The sequence below is a fragment of the Odocoileus virginianus genome, chromosome 1 (genome assembly GCF_023699985.2).
Source record: "Odocoileus virginianus isolate 20LAN1187 ecotype Illinois chromosome 1, Ovbor_1.2, whole genome shotgun sequence".
NCBI lineage: Eukaryota > Metazoa > Chordata > Mammalia > Artiodactyla > Cervidae > Odocoileus > Odocoileus virginianus.
In genome coordinates, this window is record NC_069674.1 from 47,363,676 (window position 1) to 47,386,344 (window position 22,669).

Consider the following 22,669-nt stretch of genomic DNA (forward strand, 5'->3'; position numbering starts at 1 on the left):
GAAAGAAAGTGAAGTCGCTCAGTCATGTCTGACTCTTTGCAAGCCCATGGACTGTGGCCTACCAGGTTCCTCTGTCCATGGGATTTTCGAGGCAAGAATACTGGAGTGGGTTGCCATTTCCTTCTCCAGATCTTCCCAACCCAGGGATTGAACCCAGATCTCCCGCATTGTAGGCAGACGCTTTACTCTCTGAGGAAGAACTATACAAAAAAGATCTTCACGACCCAGATAATCATGATGTTGTGATCACTCACCTAGAGCCAGACGTTCTGCAATGAGAAGTCAAGTGGGCCTTAGGAAGCTTCACTACAAACAAAGCTACTGGAGGTGATGGAATTCCAGGTGAGCTATTTCAAATCCTAAAAGATGACGCTGTGAAAGTGCTGCACTCAATATGCCAGCAAATTTGGAAAACTCAGCAGTGGCCACAGGACTGGAAAAGCTCAGTTTTCATTCCAATACCAAAGAAAGGCAATGCCAAAGAACGCTCAAACTACCACACAATTGCTGTCATCTCACACGCTAGTAAAGTAATGCTCAAAATTCTCCAAGCCAGGCTTCAGCAATACGTGAACCGTGAATTTCCAGATGTTCCAGCTGGTTTTAGAAAAGGCAGAGGAACCAGACATCAAATTGCCAACATCCGCTGGATCACTGAAAAAGCAAGAGAGTTCCAGAAAAACATCTACTTCTGTTTTATTGACTATGCCAAAGCCTTTGACTGTGTAGATCACAATAAACTGCAGAAAATTCTGAAAGAGATGGGAATACCAGACCACCTGATCTGCCTCTTGAGAAATCTGTATACAGGTCAGGAAGCAACTGTTAGAACTAGACATGGAACAACAGACTAGGTTCCAAATAGGAAAAGGAGTATGTCAAGGCTATATACTGTCACCCTGTTTATTTAACTTATATGCAGAGTATATCATAAGAAATGCTGGGCTGGATGAAGCACAAGTTGGAATCAAGACTGCCGGGAGAAATATCAATAAGCTCAGATGTGCAGATGACACTGCCCTTATAGCAGAAAGCGAAGAAGAACTAAAGAGCCTCTTGATGAAAGTGAAAGAAGAGAGGGGGAAAGTTGGTTTAAAGTTCAACATTCAGAAAACTAGGATCATGGCATCTGGTCCCATCACTTCAAGGCAAATAGAACGCGAAACAGTGGAAACAGTGGCTGACTTTATTTTTTTGGACTCCAAAATCACTGCAGATGGTGATTGCAGCCATGAAATTAAAAGACACTTACTTCTTGAAAGAAAAGTTATGACCAACCCACTCCAGTATTCTTGCCTCGAAAATCCCATGGACAGAGGAAACTGGTAGGCCACAGTCCATGGGGTTGCAAAGAGTCAGTTAAAAAGCAGAGACATTACTCGGCCAACAAAGGTCCATCTAGTCAAGGGTATGGTTTCTCCAGAAGTCATGTATAGATGTGAGAGTTGGACTATAAAGAAAGCTGAGCGCTGAAGAAATGATGCTTTTGAACTGTGGTGTTGGAGAAGACTCTTGAGAGTCCCTTGGACAGCAAGGAGATCCAACCAGTCCATCCTAAAGGAAATCAGTCCTGAATATTCATTGGAAGAACTGATGCTGAAGCTGAAACTCCAATACTTTGGCCATCTGATGCAAAGAACTGACTCATTTGAAAAGACCCTGACGCTGGGAAAGATTGAAGGTGGGAGGAGAAGGGGATGACAGAGGATGAAATGGTTGGATGGCATCACTGACTCAATGGACATGAGTTTGAGTAAACTCTGGGAGTTGGTGACGGACAGGGAGGCCTGGTGCGCTGCAATCCATGGGGTCGCAAAGAATAGGACATGACTGTGCAACTGAACTAACTAATGTTGACAGAATTCTGAAGTCAGCAAAATCTAGGCTTTGAAAACTATTAATTTGCCTGGCTGTCAGGAAATGTTCCTGATCTAGGAATATAGACACCTAGAACAAAATTAAGAGATTGGTTAAGTGTCTAAGAAGAATTTTATGTATTAACTGATGCTATTTCATCCAATCCTTCTATCCAGAAATGATAATAATAAGTTAAAAGCAAAGAAGAGAATTTTCTAAAGTCATCTGGTTCTAGAATCAATTGAGCTGCTATCCCTCCAAAAGCCCAATTTTTAAAAGTTGACCATAATTTTCTTTGGGGGGGGGCTATGGTATAATTCATATTCTTCTCTATTTTTTGATACAGGCATTAGTAAAACCTGTATTTTCATTTATAGAAACTACAGAACCAATACATTATCTATAATAATTTGCTCATCGAATCCTAGGTGTAGGGAGAAATAGGCAAAAGAGTAGACAAAACAAGTTGATCATAAGTAGACAAATGTTTGTGTCCAAATTAAAGATATTTTACCATACAAACAGAAAAAGTCCTAAAGGCTTATGAGAACCACAGAAACTCAGTGCTATAGGATTTGGAATCAAATTTCCCCATCTTTGAAACTTGGGCCAAGTTCCTTATCCCTTGTGATAGATACACTTCAGTAATTATATACAGCCACAGAGGAAGAATGTAAAAGATTCAGATGCTGGTCCTTTCCAGTAAATAATTTATTCCTTTTGATGAATATTCTAATAGCAAGTCATACCACTTTTTCCCACCATAAAGCTCTAAGCTTTTTAATAAGATTAAATTATCTAAGTATTAAATATTTTAACCTTATCTTAGGTCACAAAATGGATAAATTTATAAGGAGACTTCTGAATTTTTCTTCATAAGTACCTTATTTCAATAACTTTAGAAGCAGCATGATTCAATCAACATTTATTAGCAAGATACAATTCCCAGTTCTCAAATGAAATAAGAAAATTCTAATCACCTCAAATCCATTTTGGAAAGAAATGAAGTATTAACAATGTTGTGTCATTTATGCCCTCATCTTCTGTTGAGATTTACTAAGTAACAACCAGATAATCAAGATATGATCCCATAAAAAGATAGAGGGAGCAGTCATCTATAGAGTACCACTGGAGAAAGCTAGGAAGCTACTTAACCCACCAAACCAAAATCTCTCCCACTACCCAATGGTAACTCTTACTTCATCAGTCCTTCATTGTTCAGGGTTATTAAGGAATACCCCTTGTTAAATACAAACAGTAACTAAACAACCTCATTCTTTATTCATTTACCATGAGCAGAACATAAAATATGTGTGCCAGTGAGATAACAGGTTAAGATTCAGTGGAAGGAGGTTAGAAAAAGGTCTCGAGAGATGGAGAGAAAATGAGACATTTTCATGAATAAGTCAGAAGTGTTAAACCAGATTTCCTTTGCTCCTTTCCAACTCTGAAATGTGATCATTTATTTTTCTTAAATCAACACTACAAATGATTAACAAGGAAGAAATTTTTATAACATACATGATGATGTTTTAGAATCCTTAAAATATAATCAATGTTTAATAAAGAAAAGACCATGCCAATGTTAAAAATGAGCAAATACATGACAAGTCAACTTATAAAACATACAAATAATTAGAAATAAATGAAAATATCATAACTAGTCATAAAAGAAACACAATAAAGTTATATATGTCAATGATACCTAAAAAAACTGGAAAAAGAAGAAATGCAAATTAAAACAACAATTAAATACCATTTTGTCAAATACTTTAAAAACTAACAACTAAAAACCTACAATATCATGGAAAGATGTTTCTAGTATATAATATGGAAAACTCAGGTTATAAAACAGTACATTGACTATGAAGTCAGATGTGTACAGAAAATGTCTCTAGACTGATATCTACCAGAATTTTAGCAGGGATTATTTCTATTACTGATGATTTTCTTCTTCTTATGCTTACCAGTTGTGGTGATTTTAAAATATGTTCACAAATCCTTTGACACGCCTCCCTTCAAAATGTAGACTCTAATCCCTTTCCCCCTGAACGCAAGTCAACTTCAATGTTTCGTTTCTAACGAGCAGAATGTAGCTGAAGTGATGCTATATGACTATAGCTTCCACTTGACTCTTCCTTTAATCACCGGCTCTGGGAGAAGAAGTCTACCATGTCATGAGGATACTCAAAACAGCCAATGGAAAGATCTACACGAGAGAGAACTAAGCCTTCTGAGAACAGTCAGCACCAACTTGTAGCCACATGAGTGAGTTCCCTTGAAAATGGATTCTCTACCATCAGTCAAACTTTCAGATGACTGTGCCCTAGTTAACCTTTTGATTATAATATTCTATGAGACCCCCAAGTCAAAAAGCACAGTGCTAAACTGTTCCCACATTCCTGACCCACAGAGGGTGTGAGAATAATAAACTGTTTATTGTTTAATAATAAACAAAAGGCCAGGTTTATTTCCAATCCCAAAGAAAGGCAATGCCAAAGAATGGTCAAACTACTGCACAATTGCACTCATTTCACATGCTAGCAAAGCAATGCTCAAAATTCTCCAAGTTAGGCTTCAACAGCACATGAACTGAGAACTTTCAGATGTTCAAGCTGGATTTAGAAAAGCAGAGGAAGCAGAGATCAAATTGCCAACATCTGCTAGATCACAGAAAGAGCAAGAGAATTAGAGAAAAACATCTACTTCTGCTTCACTGACTATGCTAAACCCTTGACTATGTGGATCACAGCAATCTGTGGAAAATTCTTAAAGAGATGGGAATACCAGACCACCTTACCTGCCTCCCGAGAAACCTGTATGCAGGTTAAGAAGCAACAGTTAGAACTAAACACAGAAAAAAAAAAAAAAGAACTAAACACAGAACAACAGACCGGTTCCAAATTGGGAAAGGAGTGCATCAAGGCTGTATATCATCACCCTGCTGCTTTAACTTATATGCAGAGTATATCATGAGAAATGCCGGGATGGATAAAGCATAAGCTAAAATCAAGACTGCCTGGAGAAATATCAATAACCTCAGATATGCAGATGACACCACCCTTATGGGAAAAAGCGAAGAGGAACTAAAGAGCCTCTTGATGAAGGTAAAAGAGGAGAGTGAAAAAAACTGGCTTAAAACAACATTTAAAAAATTAAGATCATAGCATCCAGTCCCATCACTTCATGGCAAATAGATGGAGAAACAATGGAAAGAGTGACAGACTTTATTTTCTTGGGCTCCAAAATCACTGCAGATGGTGACTGCAGTCATGAAAGTAAAAGACATTTTGCTCCTTGGAAGAAAAGCTGTGACAAATCTATATAGCATATTAAAAAGCAGAGACATTACTTTGTCAACAAAGGTTTGTATAGCCAAAGCTATGGTTTTTCCAGTAGTCATGTATGGATGTGAGAGTTGGACCATAAAGAAAGCTGAGTGGTGAAGAATTGATGCTTTTGATGTTGGAGAAGACTCTTTGAGAGTTCCTTAGACTGCAAGAAGATCAAACCAGTCCATCCTAAAGGAGATCAGTCCTGAATATTTATTGGAAGCACTGATGCTGAAGCTGAAACTCCAATACTTTGGCCACCTGCTATGAAGAGCTGACTCATGAAAAGACCCTGATGCTGAGAAACATTAAGGCAGGAGGATATGGGGATGACAGAGAATGAGATGGTTGGATGGCAGCACCAGCTCAATGGACATGAGTTAGAGTAGGCTCCAGGGGATAGTGAAGGACAGGGAAGCCTGGCGTGCTGCAGTCCACGGGGTCATAAAGAGTCAGACACGACTGAGCAGCTGAACAACAACAAAAACAACATATGTGTTTTAGGTAATTTTATGGTGGTGATGGCTTAAGTTGTGTCTGACTCTTGTGATCTCATGGACTGTAACTGTCCAGGTTCTTCTGTCCCTGGGATTTTCCAGGCAATAATACAGGAGTGGGTTGCCATTTCCTTCTCCAAAGAGGTAATCTGCTAGGTAGCAATAAATAACTACACATCTCTGTAGGGTTGTGATTAAAATTGCAGACTTTGCATTATTCATAAAAATTCAAAAATACAGAAACAACTCGAGAGTCTATCAATAAGTGGATAAGCATTTAATGGCATAGGTTAGCAATTCCAAATCTACCTTCTTTGAATTATAGGCTTGAGCAAATGAGTAAATACACTAACATTGATGGAAGCTTCGTTTCTTACTACTAGAGAAGGGAGTTACAAATACGTAAAGGAAGAAGACCAGAATGTGGCCTGTGGTGTTGGATTGGAACTGGGGTTACCAAGGTGAATTAATGGTTACTGGTAGGTAAACAGATAAGTAGACGGATCAGTGAATAGGTGCATGGATAGATAAATGAATGTTTCAGATACATACTGTGTACAGCAAGCTACCTCAAAACTTAGTAGCTTAAAACGGCAACCATTTCATTATCTCTCTTAATGTGTTAATCTCGTAGTTTTCTGTTTTGATATCTGAGGCATTACTGATTTTAGAAAGAGTGCCCCTCAGTGCTAGCCAATTCCATTGATGACTGGCTAATTCACATTGGTAGCACCTTATATCTCAAGCTTTACTGAACCCCCTTATTACAGCCCCATCATATGCATGGATAACTCCAAGCTTTGGTTCATGTTGTTATATCTCCACATAAGTCTACCAGCACACTTCATTTTTATATTTCTAGATCTTATAGTATCTGTGAGTTCTGATTATGAATACAAATGCACGTGTGCTCACTCAGTCATGTCTGACTCTTTTGTGACCCCATGGACTACAGCCTAATAGGCTCTTCTATGCATGGGATTTTCCCAGAAAGAATATTAGAGCAGGTTGCCATTTCCTCCTTCAGGGCATCTTCCTGACCCAGGGATCAAACCCGCAACTCCTGTGTCTCCTGCATTGGCAGGCAAATTCCTTACCTCTGAGCCATCTGGGAAGGCCATAAATACAAATATTCTATTATATAGTTAGCTATTGAGCTGACTATACACAAATTCCAGGCTAGACCCAAAGAGAGCTTTTTAAACAATGTACTTAAATGAATTTGTCTTTTTACCTAAAAGTGGTATTGAAAAGAGAAACTGGTTAGTTGACTTCTGGTTTAAAAAAAGCTAACCATATATTTTATAGTTTACATTACATCACTATTAGCCTTTGTTCTATAGTTTCTAATGTATACGACCACAAGCAGGGAATTTGTCTTACTTTGTGTTCCCCTTACATGATAAACATTAATAGTTATATCCTTATGGGAACATTTTCCTTGAAATATTCACATATTCTAGGTTTTCTTATATTTTCTTAATTTATCTCAAAATTTTGTTACTTAAAAACTCTACTATAAGCCATTAAAGAGAATTCATTCAAATTAGTTCTAATGAGATGGATGAAACTGGAGCCCATTATACAGAGTGAAGTAAGCCAGAAAGATAAAGACCAATACAGTATACTAACACATATATATGGAATTTAGAAAGATGGTAACAATAACCCTATATGCAAAACAGAAAAAGAGACACAAATGTACAGAACAGACTTTTGGACTCTGTGGGAGAAGGCGAGGGTGGGATGTTTTGAGAGAACAGCATCGAAACATGCATCAAACAGCATCAAAACATATATTATCAAGGGTGAAACATGCATCGAACAGCATCAAAACATATATTATCAAGGGTGAAACAGATCACCAGCCCAGGTTGGATGCATGAGACAAGTGCTCAGGGCTGGTACACTGGAAAGACCCAGAGGGATGGGGTGGTGAGGGAGGTGGGAGGGGGGATCAGGATGGGGAATACATGTAAATCCATGGCTGATTCATGTCAATGTATGGCAAAAACCACTACAATATTGTAAAGTAATTAGCCTTCAACCAATAAAAATAAATGGGAAAAAAAACTCTACTATATAATAATAAAATGTCTACCATAAAAGTACAACTCTATATGCCAATTATACAATATTGTACCCTTATTAAAACACTATTAACTATAAAATAAAATTCAACCATTAAAAGGTAGATGATGTTAAACACCAGAAAAAGAGATTTAGTTACTGAAGTAACAAAAGAACATCTTATAAAGTAATCTCACTGTAAGGTAGCCCCATTGTATAGACCCCTAAAGACTACACATTGTATAGGCATTTTCATAAGATACCACTTTCCTATTTTTGAAGGAGAATTATAATGCCATTTTAGAAAAATAAATCAACTCAAAATTAGGTGTTTATTGTCTTATCCATTTTTAAAATATTTTATACTGGCCAGTTTCTCCCAATGCACTTTGAAGTTGCTATCACCTATTCCCCAGGCATTTTGTACTTTTCTTATACAAACTGATTTCACTATTAATCTAAGCAAAATTATATTAATAAGAGAAATCTTCCATGGAGAAAATAAAAATTATCTACTTTATCCTACTAGTTTTAGAATAGTCTACTGTATAGATTACCACTATTCTCTTCTTAAAAAAACAGTAAATAGGTGATTATAGCTTTAAAATAAAATTTATTTTACTAATATCTATGTTAAGTAATATGTTTTCATACCTATCCTTCCAGAAGAAAGACATGAAAAAAAAAATGATTCCTATCACTTCAAAATTCTCACATAACTGAAAAAAATTCTTTTTTTTCTAAAGCAGATAAATAAAATGCTTTTAAATGATTCAAATTTTACAGTTGCTAATACTAACAGACTCATTAAAGAAAATATAGATGTGTGAGGAGATTACATTTCATTAATTGGAGCAAGGAGGCTAAAGTTAGAGACCTGGTATTTGGTTTGGTCACTCAGTCGTGGCTGACTCTCTGTGACCCCATAGTCTGTAGCCCTCCAGGCTCCTCTGTCCATGGTATTTCCCAGACAAGAATACTGGAGTGGGATGCTATAGCCTTCTCCAGGGGAACTTCCTGATTCAGGGATTGAACCTGGGTCTCCTGCAGAGCAGGCAGATTCTTTACTGACTGAGCCACCAGGGAAGCCTCAATACTAACAGACTCTTTACAGAAAATATAGATGTGGAAGGAGATCACATTTCATTAACTGGAGTGAGGAGGCTAAAATTTGGGACCTGATTTTAGAGAGACAGATGACATTTTTCTAGGAACACAGAGTCTGGAGTCAGAGAGATTCTGGGGTGAATTCTGGTATTCCCACTTCCTAGCAATGTGATCATCCTAAATTTGTCTCTTTATCAGCAAAATGGGTATAATACTTCCTACACAAGGATGTTGTGAGGATTCAAAATAAAACATGGGAAATACCCAACATAGTGCCTAGTACATAGAAGGCCAATAAAAGTGCCAGATGAGACATCTGACCTTGAGAAGCCAACTAACCATTCTAAGTCTCAAGTGTTTACCTGCAAGATGAGGAAGTAGCATGCTACATGACTTTCTAAGTCCCTCAAGGAACTAAAAGACTATATACTTCTCATGGTTAAAAATCAAGAAATATGAATCTGACTTCTTCAAACCATCTGGACATCAGATGTACCATTAGATTAGGAAAACAAAAATTCTTCAAAGTATTTTCAGATTTGTAAAGAAAATTCACATAGATTATCTCATTTGGGCTCCAAATAACTCCATCGACCTCAAATAACCCCATGATACTATTACCCTTCAGTTCAGTTCAGTTCAGTTGCTCAGTCATGTCTGACTCTTTGCAATCCCATGGACTGCAGCATACCAGGACTCCCTGTCCATCACCAACTCCCAGAGTTTACTCAAACTCATGTCCATTGAGTCAGTGATGCCATCCAACCATCTCATCCTCAGTCATCCCCTTCTCCTCCTGCCTTCAATCTTTCCCAGCATCAGCGTCTTTTCCAATGAGTCAGCTCTTCTCATCAGGTGGACAAAGTATTGGAGTTTCAGCTTCAGCATCAGTGCTTCCAATGAATATTCAGGACTGATTTCCTTTAGGATGGACTGGTTGGATCTCCTTGTTGTCCAAGGGACTCTCAAGAGTCTTCTCCAACACCACAGTTCAAAAGCATCAATTCTTCAGCGTTCAGCTTTCTTTATAGTCCAACTCTCACATCCATTCATAACTACTGGAAAAACCATGGCTTTGACTAGATGGGCCTGTGTTGGCAAAGTAATATCTCTGCTTTTTAATATGCTGTCTAGGTTGGTCATAACTTTTCTTGCAAGGAGTGAACTTTAAAGAAGCCAACTGGTTTGGTCCGGTCACAAAGCTAATATCAGAGATTTCATTCCTTGTCTGTCAGCATCCAAAGTACATGTTCATACACACTACTAGCCTGTAGGTATTAGTGCCCCACAAGAGAAAGATCATACGTTTTGGAGAAAAAAACACCTAAATTTCCTCCCTAGCTTCACCATTACTTGCTGTGTGGTGATAAGTTGCTTAGTCATGTCCAACTCTTTGCAACCCCATGGATGGTAGCCAATGGGATTCTCTAGACAAGAATACTGGAGTGGGCAATCATTCCCTTCTCCAGGGGATCTTCCCAAACCAGGGAGAACCTATGTCTCCTGCATTGCAGGTAGATTCTTTACGGTCTGAGCTACTACAGAAGCCCCTACTTGCTGTGTGGTGTTGGACAAATCACCTAATCTCTCTGGGCCATAGTTTCTTCAATAATAAAATAATAATTCACCACACATGCCATTGAAATTTATTGATATATTTCTTAAGAGATTGTACCTTAAAGATCTAAGGAAGCCACATGAACATGAAAATTTCTGCTGAGCAGATGATAAAATTCCACCATTTTCCTCAATTCTACCAACTTGCTCCTTCACTACTCCTATATCCTCCTAAGCTAGAAAGTCAGAAACCTCTATTTGTCCCTGTTTATCTTCTTCAAAAAGAAATGAACCTATGTGTAAAACCTGAAGTCCAGAAAACTATCACTTTGTACTGCTCATATTTGCAATGGGAGATGGAGGGACGAACCTAGTTAATAGTACAACTGATGCCCCTGTCTGCAGGTGACAACTGTTACAACGTCCCACCAAGAAAACTAACTTTTACTATGTACCCTCAAATATGTAATTGTTAATAGGGGAAGGACACTTGGCAATAAATGCCACCTAATGATATAAGTTAATACATACAAGTAATTTTAGTGTAGTAGATTAGAGTTTTAAAATCCCATTTTTGAAACTAGTATTTGCAAGACAGTTTAGTAATTTAAAGAATATTTTCCTTATTACATCAAAGTATAAATTTATAAATAAAATGTTCATAAAAGCCATAATCTTAATTTATATAACACCAAACTCACGTCCTAACTTTGGCAATTTTACTTGCAGACATGTTAATTTTTAACCAATTTAAAACCATTCTTAAAAGTATTTTCCATTTCCTCCTAGAGCTCCAATTTGTTTTTAAAGAAATCGTATCAAAGATGTTCACTGAAATAGCAAAGGGACAGCCGCTTCATACGATGGGGCATATTACTGCTTTGCAATATCAAATCCTTCAGCCTCACTCCTTTTCCCATTTGCCACTAAAGTGGCTATTTATTAGTAAGTAAATACAGTGATGGTCATATTATGCATACGATACACCCTCAGGTCCTTTTATGGGGAAATAAGAGTATTAACCCATATACACTTAATGTATACGTTAATGTTTGCACTTGCTTTAACTTCCCCTAAATCCCCAAATCAAGATTTGTTAACTGGAAATTTTCACCCCAATGCACCTTTTTGTTGTTCATTTTAAACTACAGAAGTTTTCATATCTGTCAAGAACCTTAGGAGACAAAAACAGAAACTTAAGTTGGAAAAAAATAATATGTTCTAACCGTATCACAGAATATAATCTTATATTAACTTTAAAATGTTAAACTTATATTAATGCTAATATGTATTGTCATTTTACCATGAATTATTTCAACAATTTATACCAAATAATGGATTTAAATTGTGTATGTCAAAATATACAGGCTCAAATGTTTTCTGCATTATTTCTTTAAGGTATATAGGTATTTTTTAATTGTAAAAAAATAATATAAGAGTAAAATTAATATCATCTATGGTCATGTCACCATTTATATCATCCTCTTTAAAATCTGAAAACTTAAGTCCTAACCATATAGTTTGAATGAGAAAAATCATGTTTTTAAAAAAAGGATTTTCTGGTCCTGGTTTCCCAGGATCATAAAACTCAGACTGCCCTTCCCAAACTTATCTTGTCTCAGTTGTTTCTTAACTGCTGGTTCATAAATACCTTTGTTCACTCTTAAGACACATTTTGTTCTGCAGATTCATTGCTATGAGAAATATGTTCCAAATTCTATACCTATATTTCATTAGAATTTTAAATTTGACTTCTAACCTTATATATACACTAGTATTTAAATTTTACAAAGCCTTTAAAACTCTACTAACAATTTATCTTTCAACATTATTTGTTCAATTTTTCTGAAGCATTAATTGTATTTGCAAGATATAAACACCCAGAGTACAGATATATGTAAACACATATATTAGGGTCAGAACTGATTTCCTATCATTGAACCTGCTGGGCAAAAAAAAAAAAAGTAACAGTATGCAATTGTACTCATGCTGTGCAAACCTCCATGCTAATATGCATATTAAAATTCTAACACATTGATGTTTTACACGCTTATTTATACTATGCATATAATGTATTCTATACTTATTCAAAAAATGTTAAGTGCAGGTGAAAATTTTTAAAGCCATCAACAACAAAAATGGCTATGAGCTTGCCTTGTATTAGAATCTCTTTTGTCCGTCAATCAACAATAAAGTATTATTCTACCATCACAAAAGGAAAACCTTTGGAGGCAGTAGAAGACTATGGGTTGCGCAAATGTGCAGTTGCTAAGAAGCAAATATGCCTCTCTTCTAATCAAATAGCCCAGCTCAGCAATGCCGCTGGCTTGGGGCAAGAAGCAAATTCCACCAGCCACAAACTTAGAAACAGTCTTGAATTATTTGTTGCTGACCGCTGGCTGAACCCTTCCTGATGAGCACCATCACCATTAGCCACTACTCAGTGTATTCCATCAACCAATGGCAACAGCAGCATGCTACAGCTCAGGCTACAAGAAATTGATCAAACAGGGTAATGAGACTATTTCTTCACGGAGGTTATTTTAAATGAATATAAATATTTTCTTTCTACATAATTTGCCACAGAAAGGTCACTGAACTCCCTGTGATTCCAAAGAAAAATGCTTTACTGTCCCCTTTACATATTTGAGTTAAGATAAAGCCAACAAACAATTCAGGGCATTTTTTGATATTAGGGGCAAATTCTAATGAGCTGGCATTTGTGACAGCAGATTAGCTGCAATATTTTAGCTTCACATTACATTATAGCTAAAAACTGACCAAATAATGCTACTCTATAAAGATAAAATTGATCATGATTTAACAATTAAAAACATTTATAAGAGTACATTTTTGTTTGAAGAAAGACAATTAATCTCTAATGTAGGTGATTGTGAGAACATGAATCATATATATGTCTTCTTAGCTGAAGTTATTAAAATTTGATATAATTGTTGTAAATAATTTATTGAAGAATTCATTTTTCTATAGCCCACCTCCTCCTGCTAGACGGTAGAATAAGATGCATGTTAACTATCCCAGTTAGCACATGAATCATTTCACTGACATCTGATTAAGCTCTTTTTACAGAGTGACATTTATTGCTCTTTTTCTCTATATACTTTAAACTAAAACAATTATAAACAACTGAATTTAATATTCCATGACCAAATTACAGCAATTTAGCTGTATACTTTCTCTAACGTAAAATGAAAATGTTCTGCAAAGTCCAATTTTCAGTTAGTAGACTTCCACCTATGTTGGTATTATAATAATCCCAGCTGAATCACTATTTAAGAACTTTATAAATACCCACATGCCATCAACAGTAAGAATGTGAAGCAAATACTTCTAACATATCAGTATTCTGTAATTATTGTAACTAACATAGATTACATAATATCTAATTACAAGTTTAAACTCAGTAGAAACATTTTTATATGAATGGACACCTCTAAAAACTCTCTAAAACATATCTTGTGCCATTAAAAATGAATGCAATCTAATACAATACAGTAAATACTTGTCAAAATGAACTGCTTTATATGCAGATTCTTTAAGAGTTTCAGCAATAATTTTTGTTTATGATCTTTACATCAGAAACAAATAGGTCAGATAATTCTTTGCCTTCATCAAAAATGTTTAGTTTACTACGTTATATGAAAAAAATGTTTCAGGGTATGGAAATGTGTGCTTAGGCAATTTTTTTTAATTACTGAAACTCAAACGTGCTTTCAATACTATTTTAAAAAATCTTTTATGGATGTTATTAGAGATGAGAGTAAAACTACCTCATCTACCAAAATATACAAAATGTACATAAATGGCCATTTTTTAAAGAGGATAAAGAATTGATGGATGGAGTAAAACTATCTCATCTACCAAAATATACACAAAATATACAAAATGTACATAAATGGCAATTTTTTAAAAAGATGATAAAGCACTGTTGGATGTTAGAAGGTTATTTATGCCACTGATAGGGATTTCTAAATATTCATTATTAGGAAATGATGGCAATTATAACAGGATTTTCAGGACACATTCAAGTAATTTTTAACCAGAGTTACAAGGCTTTGAATGAAACAGAAAACCTCCACAATTAAGTTTAAATTAATCTCTCTTGAAAGGGAGGGCCACTGAAGAACTAGATAGAATACAATACAGACAGGAGAGGCTCAAGGCTTACACATAATATTTGCTTAGGTGCATTCTCTTCTCAATAAAATTTTGCCATGCTCTAAGAAATGGCTAAAGAAGATTCTCTAAATAAAAATCAATAATTATTTAAAAGAAAATTAGGATCAAATAGCATGAAACACCCTATCAGCTGTCTAGCAATATGACAAATTCAGCAGCAACCACAAAGAACCAATATAACTTCTGGTGCCAAGGAGCCAGATGGTACTGCTGGAAAAAATTAAGTCTACAGATTGGCAGCTCGACCCTGTGATTATTGCCCAAGGGAGGACAAAGTGGAAGAAGAGTGGGAGGTTCAGTATGATGGGGATAAATCAATTACCACTAACTCACCACATCCTTCCTATCATACCCTAACAACGGATTCTAAATACCAAACCAGTGAACTGTTCAAAGTTTAGAGTCTCAACCTTAGTTGGGAATGATAAACTAATTTACAGTAAAAAGTAAAACACAATCTCAGATTTTCATCATAGACTCTAGAAAAGTACACCAATAATCCGATCCACAGACAACAAACACTAAAGTATTTTAGTTACAGCTTTGTTGTGAAAAATAAGGCTATTTTTTCTATTTTTTTTATTTTGTGTTACATTCAATGATGACATTTGTTAAAATTCTATATGTTTTCCAAAATTAGAATTATGGATAATGGTGACATATGATTGTCACATGACTAAATAACTGACCTACCTGTTTTGTAAAAAATTATTTATTTTTCATACATACCCAAAAAAAGTACTTCCCACTTTGTGATATCTAAAGAATGCCAAAGAAACAGTAACATCTCAAGACATGTTTGAAGTCAAATCATGACAGGGAAAAGATAATGTACACTGTCAATTTATGTAATTATTCAGTTAAGTCATACTTTTGAAATGTAAGACAGTTATACACTCAGTAACGTCTGGCAAAGCTTATGTTGAGGGAGCTTTTTTGCTTTTTTTATTGCTATCTTTCCTTGGCCTTTCATCACCTAATATATACAGCTGCTTTGTATTACTCCAGCCTGAGTAAGTAAAAAAACATAGATAAGAAAACTAAGAATATTAAAACAGTAAAAATAAAAAATTGAGTATTGCTATCTTTAAATCCTAAGAATATACAATTTTATACTATAAATATGTGTTGATTCATTTAATATATATTAGCAATGGCATAGATAGAGGGCCTTTGGATTTAGTCTCAAAACCCAATCAGACACAGATCAATTAGATTTCACTAATAAATAAATTTGATAAAGCAAAAACGCTTTTTGGTTAGTTTGTAAGTATGAAAGCAAGGACTGAATTTACACAGCTTCTAGAAAAGGATTAGTCAAATCACCGGTATACACTAATTTGATCGATGTTCACTGAAACCTTTCTAACACATTTTCTAGCATATTGCAGAAGGATAGAGAATGAATTGCTAACATGAGTTGCCCAATGCACTATTTGAATCCCTGTTGTGGGCACTGACAGCCACAGTGATAGAAAAATTAATCTCAAAGGACATACCTAAACTATACCTAATTGACATTTCCTATCTAACTAAACTTGGGTATATATACTTTCAATAGCTTGTTTGAACTATTGTTATAAAACTTAAAATGGACATCACCATTTCAACTTCTGAGGATGCATTCCATTGATATAATTTTGGAATAAATAGCTATTCAATCTTCATATTTCTGTACTAAATAACAGACTAGCAATGTTTATACAGCCTCAGAGGAATACAGCTAGTTGACAGAAGTGTCTGCACTTACACAGGTCAATGGGTTCCTATACCTTTAAAGATTCATAAAAATACATTAAAATGTATTTCAAAGTTAGTAAAAAGAATGTCAATAGAAAAAATAGTTCATGATGAGAGACATCGTATAAAAGCTCAATGGATAGCAAAAGCAAGAAATTTATTGTGAAAATTTTTTAAAGAAGTTACTAGTAAATAAAATCCAAATATTTTACATGTAATAGCAACACTAACTTTTTTTTTCCATTTATTTTTATTAGTTGGAGGCTAATTACAACATTGCAGTGGTTTTTGGTCATACATTGAAATGAATTAGGTGTGTGAACATGGCGCTGCAAGCGGTGCGGAGCGTGCGGGCCGCAGTCAGCAGCCTGCGTGCCATCTCAGCACCCAGCGCACCCGGCTCGCCGCGGCCCTGGGGACTGCGGGCGGGTGCCGTCCGGGCACTGTGCACCGGCCCTGCTCTGCTGTCGGTGCGGAAATTCACAGAAAAACACGAATGGGTAACAACAGAAAATGGTGTTGGAGCAGTGGGAATCAGCAATTTTGCACAGGAAGCTTTGGGAGATGTTGTTTACTGTAGTCTGCCTGAAGTTGGGACAAAGTTGAATAAACAAGAGGAGTTTGGTGCTTTGGAAAGTGTGAAAGCTGCTAGTGAACTCTATTCCCCTCTATCAGGAGAAGTAACAGAAATTAATAAAGCTCTAGCAGAAAATCCAGGACTTCTCAACAAGTCTTGTTATGAAGATGGTTGGCTGATCAAGATGACATTCAGTAACCCTTCAGAACTAGATGAACTAATGAGTGAAGAAGCATATGAAAAATACATAAAATCTATTGAGGAATGAAAATGGAACCCCTAAATAAACTACTTTGAAACAACTTAATCTAGCATAGTTGTCTTAAATTAGTGGTGGATAGATATTTAAAAAGCAACTTTTAGCAAAAGAAACTACTTGTAACAATGTTTCCTGAAGAAAATACCCCTTAACTTTCTAATGCCTTCAGATAAACACTGTATCTTTTCCACAGCATCCTGTGATTTTTAGGCTAGGGTCCAGTTATACTATTCAGAATTCCTGAAATTATCTGATAAAACTAATTACAAAAATTATGTAATTCAAGGATAACATGGTTATCTTATACCTTATATGACATTGTAACTTGCTTATAGCTATCCTTGGATTTGGGTCAAAATGATCTTCCCACTAGAAATAACTGGCAGTGGAGAAAAGTTTGTTAGTTGTATAGTGTCCAGTGAAGGATATTACTGTCTTAACTTTGCAATATACTGTGTTTGCTGGTGCTATTTTTATACAGTGAAGCAACAGCCTTGCAGGAGAATAAACAATTTAATAATAAAATTAAAAAAAAAAAAAAAGAAATGAATTAGCCATGGATTTACATGTATTCCCCATCCCGGTCCCCCCTCCCACCTCCCTCTCCACCTGATCCCTCTGGGTCTTCCCAGTGCACCAGGCCCGAGCACTTGTCTCATGCACCCAACCTGGGCTGGTGATCTGTTTCACCCTAGATAATATACATGTTTTGATGCTGTTCTCTCGAAACATCCCACCCTCACCTTCTCCCACAGAGTCCAAAAGTCTGTTCTATACATCTGTGTTTCTTTTTCTGTTTTGCATATAGGGTTATCCTTACCATCTTTCTAAATTCCATATATATGTGTTAGTATACTGTAATGGTCTTTATCTTTCTGGCTTACTTCGCACTGTATAATGGGCTCCAGTTTCATCCATCTCATTAGAGCTGATTCAAATGAATTCTTTTTAATGGCTGAGTAATATTCCATGGTGTATATGTACCACAGCTTCCTCATCCATTCGTCTGCTGATGGGCATCTAGGTTGCTTCCATGTCCTGGCTATTATAAACAGTGCTGCGATGAACACTGGGGTGCACGTGTCTCTTTCAGATCTGGTTTCCTTGGTGTGTATGCCCAGAAGTGGGATTGCTGGGTCATATGGCAGTTCTATTTCCAGCTTTTAAAGAAATCTCCACGCTGTTCTCCATAGTGGCTATACTAATTTGCATTCCCACCAACAGTGTAAGAGGGTTCCCTTTTCTCCACACCCTCTCCAGCATTTATTGCTTGTAGACTTTTGGATAGCAGCCATCCTGACTGGCGTGTAATGGTACCTCATTGTGGTTTTGATTTGCATTTCTCTGATAATGAGTGATGTTGAGCATCTTTTCATGTGTTTTTTTGCCATCTGTATGTCTTCCTTGGAGAAATGTCTGTTTAGTTCTTTGGCCCATTTTTTGATTGGGTCATTTATTTTTCTGGAGTTGAGCTGCAGGAGTTGCTTGTATATTTTTGAGATTAATCCTTTGTCTGTTGCTTCGTTTGCTATTATTTTCTCCCAATCTGAGGGCTGTCTTTTCACCTTGCTTATAGTTTCCTTTGTTGTGCAAAAGCTTTTAAGTTTCATTAGGTCCCATTTGTTTATTTTTGCTTTTATTTCCAATATTCTGGGAGGTGGGTCATAGAGGATCCTGCTGTGATTTATGTCGGAGAGTGTTTTGCCTATGTTCTCCTCTAGGAGTTTTATAGTTTCTGGTCTTACATTTACATCTTTAATCCATTTTGAGTTTATTTTTGTGTATGGTGTTAGAAAGTGTTCTAGTTTCATTCTTTTACAGGTGGTTGACCAGTTTTCCCAGCACCACTTGTTAAAGAGGTTGTCTTTTTTCCATTGTATATCCTTGCCTCCTTTGTCGAAGATAAGGTGACCATAGGTTCGTGGATTTATCTCTGGGCTTTCTATTCTGTTCCATTGATCTATATTTCTGTCTTTGTGCCAGTACCATACTGTCTTGATGACTGTGGCTTTGTAGTATAGTCTGAAGTCAAGCAGGTTGATTCCTCCAGTTCCATTCTTCTTTCTCAAGGTTACTTTGGCTATTCGAGGTTTTTTGTATTTCCATACAAATTGTGAAATTATTTGTTCTAGTTCTGTGAAAAATACCGGTGGTAGTTTGATAGGGATTGCATTGAATCTATAGATTGCTTTGGGTAGTATAGCCATTTTGACAATGTTGATTCTTCCAATCCATGAACACGGTATATTTCTCCATCTGTTTGTGTCCTGTTTGATTTCTTTCATCAGTGTTTTATAGTTTTCTATGTATGGGTCTTTTGTTTCTTTAGGTATATATACTCCTAAGTATTTTATTCTTTTTGTTGCAATGGTGAATGGTATTGTTTCCTTAATTCCTCTTTCTGTTTTCTCATTGTTAGCAACACTAACTTTCATTTCATATATTTTTATCACCCAAAGGATAACTTTACAAATATCAGTATCAATCCCAGTTGACACAGTTCAAGACAACAATATTTCAACTTTAATTGTATTTAATTATGAAATGTAGCTATATGATACAGGTTTATTTTTTTTTAATAAGCTGATTTTAAAAGTAGAGAACAACTGTCACAAAAATATTATTTATCCACTTACAAAATAAGATCCACTAACAGGTATTCTTAAAAGTTACCTCCTAGTACATTTACAATGTAATTTTATTTATAAAATTTGGTCTTAGTTTTAGTTTGTAGTAACCATGTATCTATGTTTTTTGGTCACCAAGTATGCAAATATCAAGCCAAAGAAGGAGCCATTTGGAATGTCAAAAGAATCCACAGTTTGACTGCACTGGCATCTGTCTGACAAAACTATCCAGTTAATGGTTCTCAAGGTCAAGGTTTATTTTGGTCAAATTCATATGCTACTGTTTCATTACTTTCCTGTTGTCTGAAAATAGGAAGCTAAATGCAATTTCACTCAAATAAAAAAGAAATGGATCACTGAAATTTAACATAGGTTGTAACAAGTGCATGCCATATTTATTTTAAAAGTTGAATACTAAATTACTAAGACAACCTTAGTTATCTACTTATTTTTTAGCTATTGAACACTACAACATGATTAATGAAATATCATCTAACATAATTAAACTATCAAATTTTAATTCAAACATGAGTTAAAATTCCAGAGAATTTCACAATATATACAAACATCAGGTCATTAACTTGAACTCCTGAAACTATTATGATGTTGTGTGCCAGTTACACCTCAATTAGGAAAACTTCCAGAGAAATTAGAAAAGAAACATGCATCTCAATGTTCACAGCAACACTATTTAATACAATAGCCAAGACATGGAAGCAAACTAACAGTCCATCAACTGATGAATGGATAAAGATGTGGTGGGTGTATATATATATATATATATATATATATATGTATGTATGTATGTATACATATGTAATATTGGTGAAAAGTCACTCAGTCATGTCTGGCTCTTTGCGATCCCATGGACTGTAGCCTACCAGGCTCTTCCTCCATGGGATTTTCCAGGCAAGAATACTGGAGTGGGTTGCCATTTCCTTCTCCAGGAAAGTCACTCAGTCGTGTCTGACTCTTTGCAACCCCACGGACTGTATAGTCCCTGGAATTTTCCAGGTCAGAATACTGGAGTGGGTAACCTTTCCCTTCTCCAGGGGATCTTCTCAACCCAGGGATCGAAACCAGGTCTCCCACATTGCAGGCAGATTCTTTACCAGCTGAATACTCAGCCATAAAAAAATGAAATAATGCCATCTGAAGCAACATAAATGAACCTAGAGATGATCAAGATAATCATACTATGTGAAGTAAGTCAGAGAGAGAGAAAGACAAACATCACACAAGATCATTTATATGTGAAATCTAAAAAATAATAAAAACGAACTCATTTACAAAACAGAAATAGACTCAAAGACAAAGAAAAACTTATGACTACCAAGGGGGAAAGGAAAGGAGGGTTAAATTAGGACTATGGGATTTTCAGATACAAACTACTATTAGGTGTAAAACAGATAAACAACAAGATCTTACTGTATAGCACAGGGAAATATATCAGTATCTTATAATAAACTAAAATGGAAAAGAAAATTCCCAGAGAAAATACATACTAAAACAAAGTTATTCATCTAATCATTTGGTCATCTTGTGACATTACAGTAGCCAAGAGCTAACAATGGGAATCTGAGGCTCCAATATTTTGGCCACCTGATGCGAAGAGCTGATTCATTGGAAAAGACCCTGAAGCTGGAAAGACTGAGGGCAAGAGGATAAGGGGGCAACAGAGGATGAGATGGATGGATGTCATCACTGACTCAATGAACATGAGTTTGAGCAAACTCTAGGAGACAGTGAAGGACGGGGAAGCCTGGTGTACTGCAGTCAATGGGTGCTGCAGTCCAAAGAGTCAGACACAACTGAGCAACTGAACAACAGTGGGAAAGTCCTATGTTCCAGGTACTTACCCTTACAACAATCCTATGAGATACTACAACTGTCCCTATTTTCATAAACCAAGAAACCAAGGCTTAGAGCAAAAATAATTTTTCTAAAGTCAAAATGTCAAACTAGGATTGAACCCAAGTACATGTGATACTCTAGTCAGTGCACTTCACTACAATACAGTTTTGATCCTTGATATGATGATGTACAAATTTTATCCTCTTTAAAGCCCTTCAAAATTTTGTTTTCTAATACCAGAAATATATCTCATCTACCTTGAATAACGCTTAACACTGTTTAGGCTGCCAAGGCAAAACATAGTTAATAAATATGGTTCCTTGATTACAAGGAGAAATATAATTAGACAATAAAAGTAAAGAGAAAAGAAACGCCTAAGAACATACCAGGATTCAAATGAATGGCAAAGAAACCTCAAAATAAAAATGTATCCTCATATCTATATAATCACATGAAGGAATGAAAGTAATTAATGATGTCTAACATTCTGTAAATTAAGATCATATGTTTAGAAGCAAAAGCAACAATTTTTCTGGTTTACCGGGGAGGAAACCTGGGGCAGATGACTCTATTCTGAACCCCCTAGTCTATCTCATTCTACAATCTCAGGCAAGTCTTATCTTTCTCATGACATTCAACATGTTTAAGCAAATAAATCAATGAGTCTCCATATCTCTATCCCATATCTCAAACTCTCTCTTACATTTCTTTGAATAAATTTCTCAATACTCCTTCAAGTTTAACAGACTTCATCTTTACAGACGGCATTATACGTCCTTGAGAAAAGAATGTACATGTCAGGACTCACCTCAGGTCTAACAGTGAAATCCACTGTTGGTTCTTCCCCATACTGCCTCTGAGTACTTCCTCTCCCTTGTCCCTTCCCTCCATCATCAAAGTGACCAAAACGCCTCTAGTCAGGTCCTTCCCAGGCATGTACTCCCCAGAAGGGTATACACTCCTGTCTCTCTTCTCCACTTCCAGCCCGAATG

The 22,669-nt window shown here is 36.0% G+C and overlaps 1 protein-coding gene and 1 pseudogene across 1 annotated transcript in view; one reads left to right on the forward strand and one right to left on the reverse strand.

The window, feature by feature from the left end:
* The window catches only part of SKAP2 (src kinase associated phosphoprotein 2), a 166,740-nt gene that overhangs the window by 112,359 nt on the left and 31,712 nt on the right, over nt 1-22,669 (reverse strand). The gene's annotated exons all lie outside the window — the stretch shown is intronic.
* Nucleotides 16,669-17,244, forward strand: LOC110129378 (glycine cleavage system H protein, mitochondrial pseudogene; annotated as a pseudogene).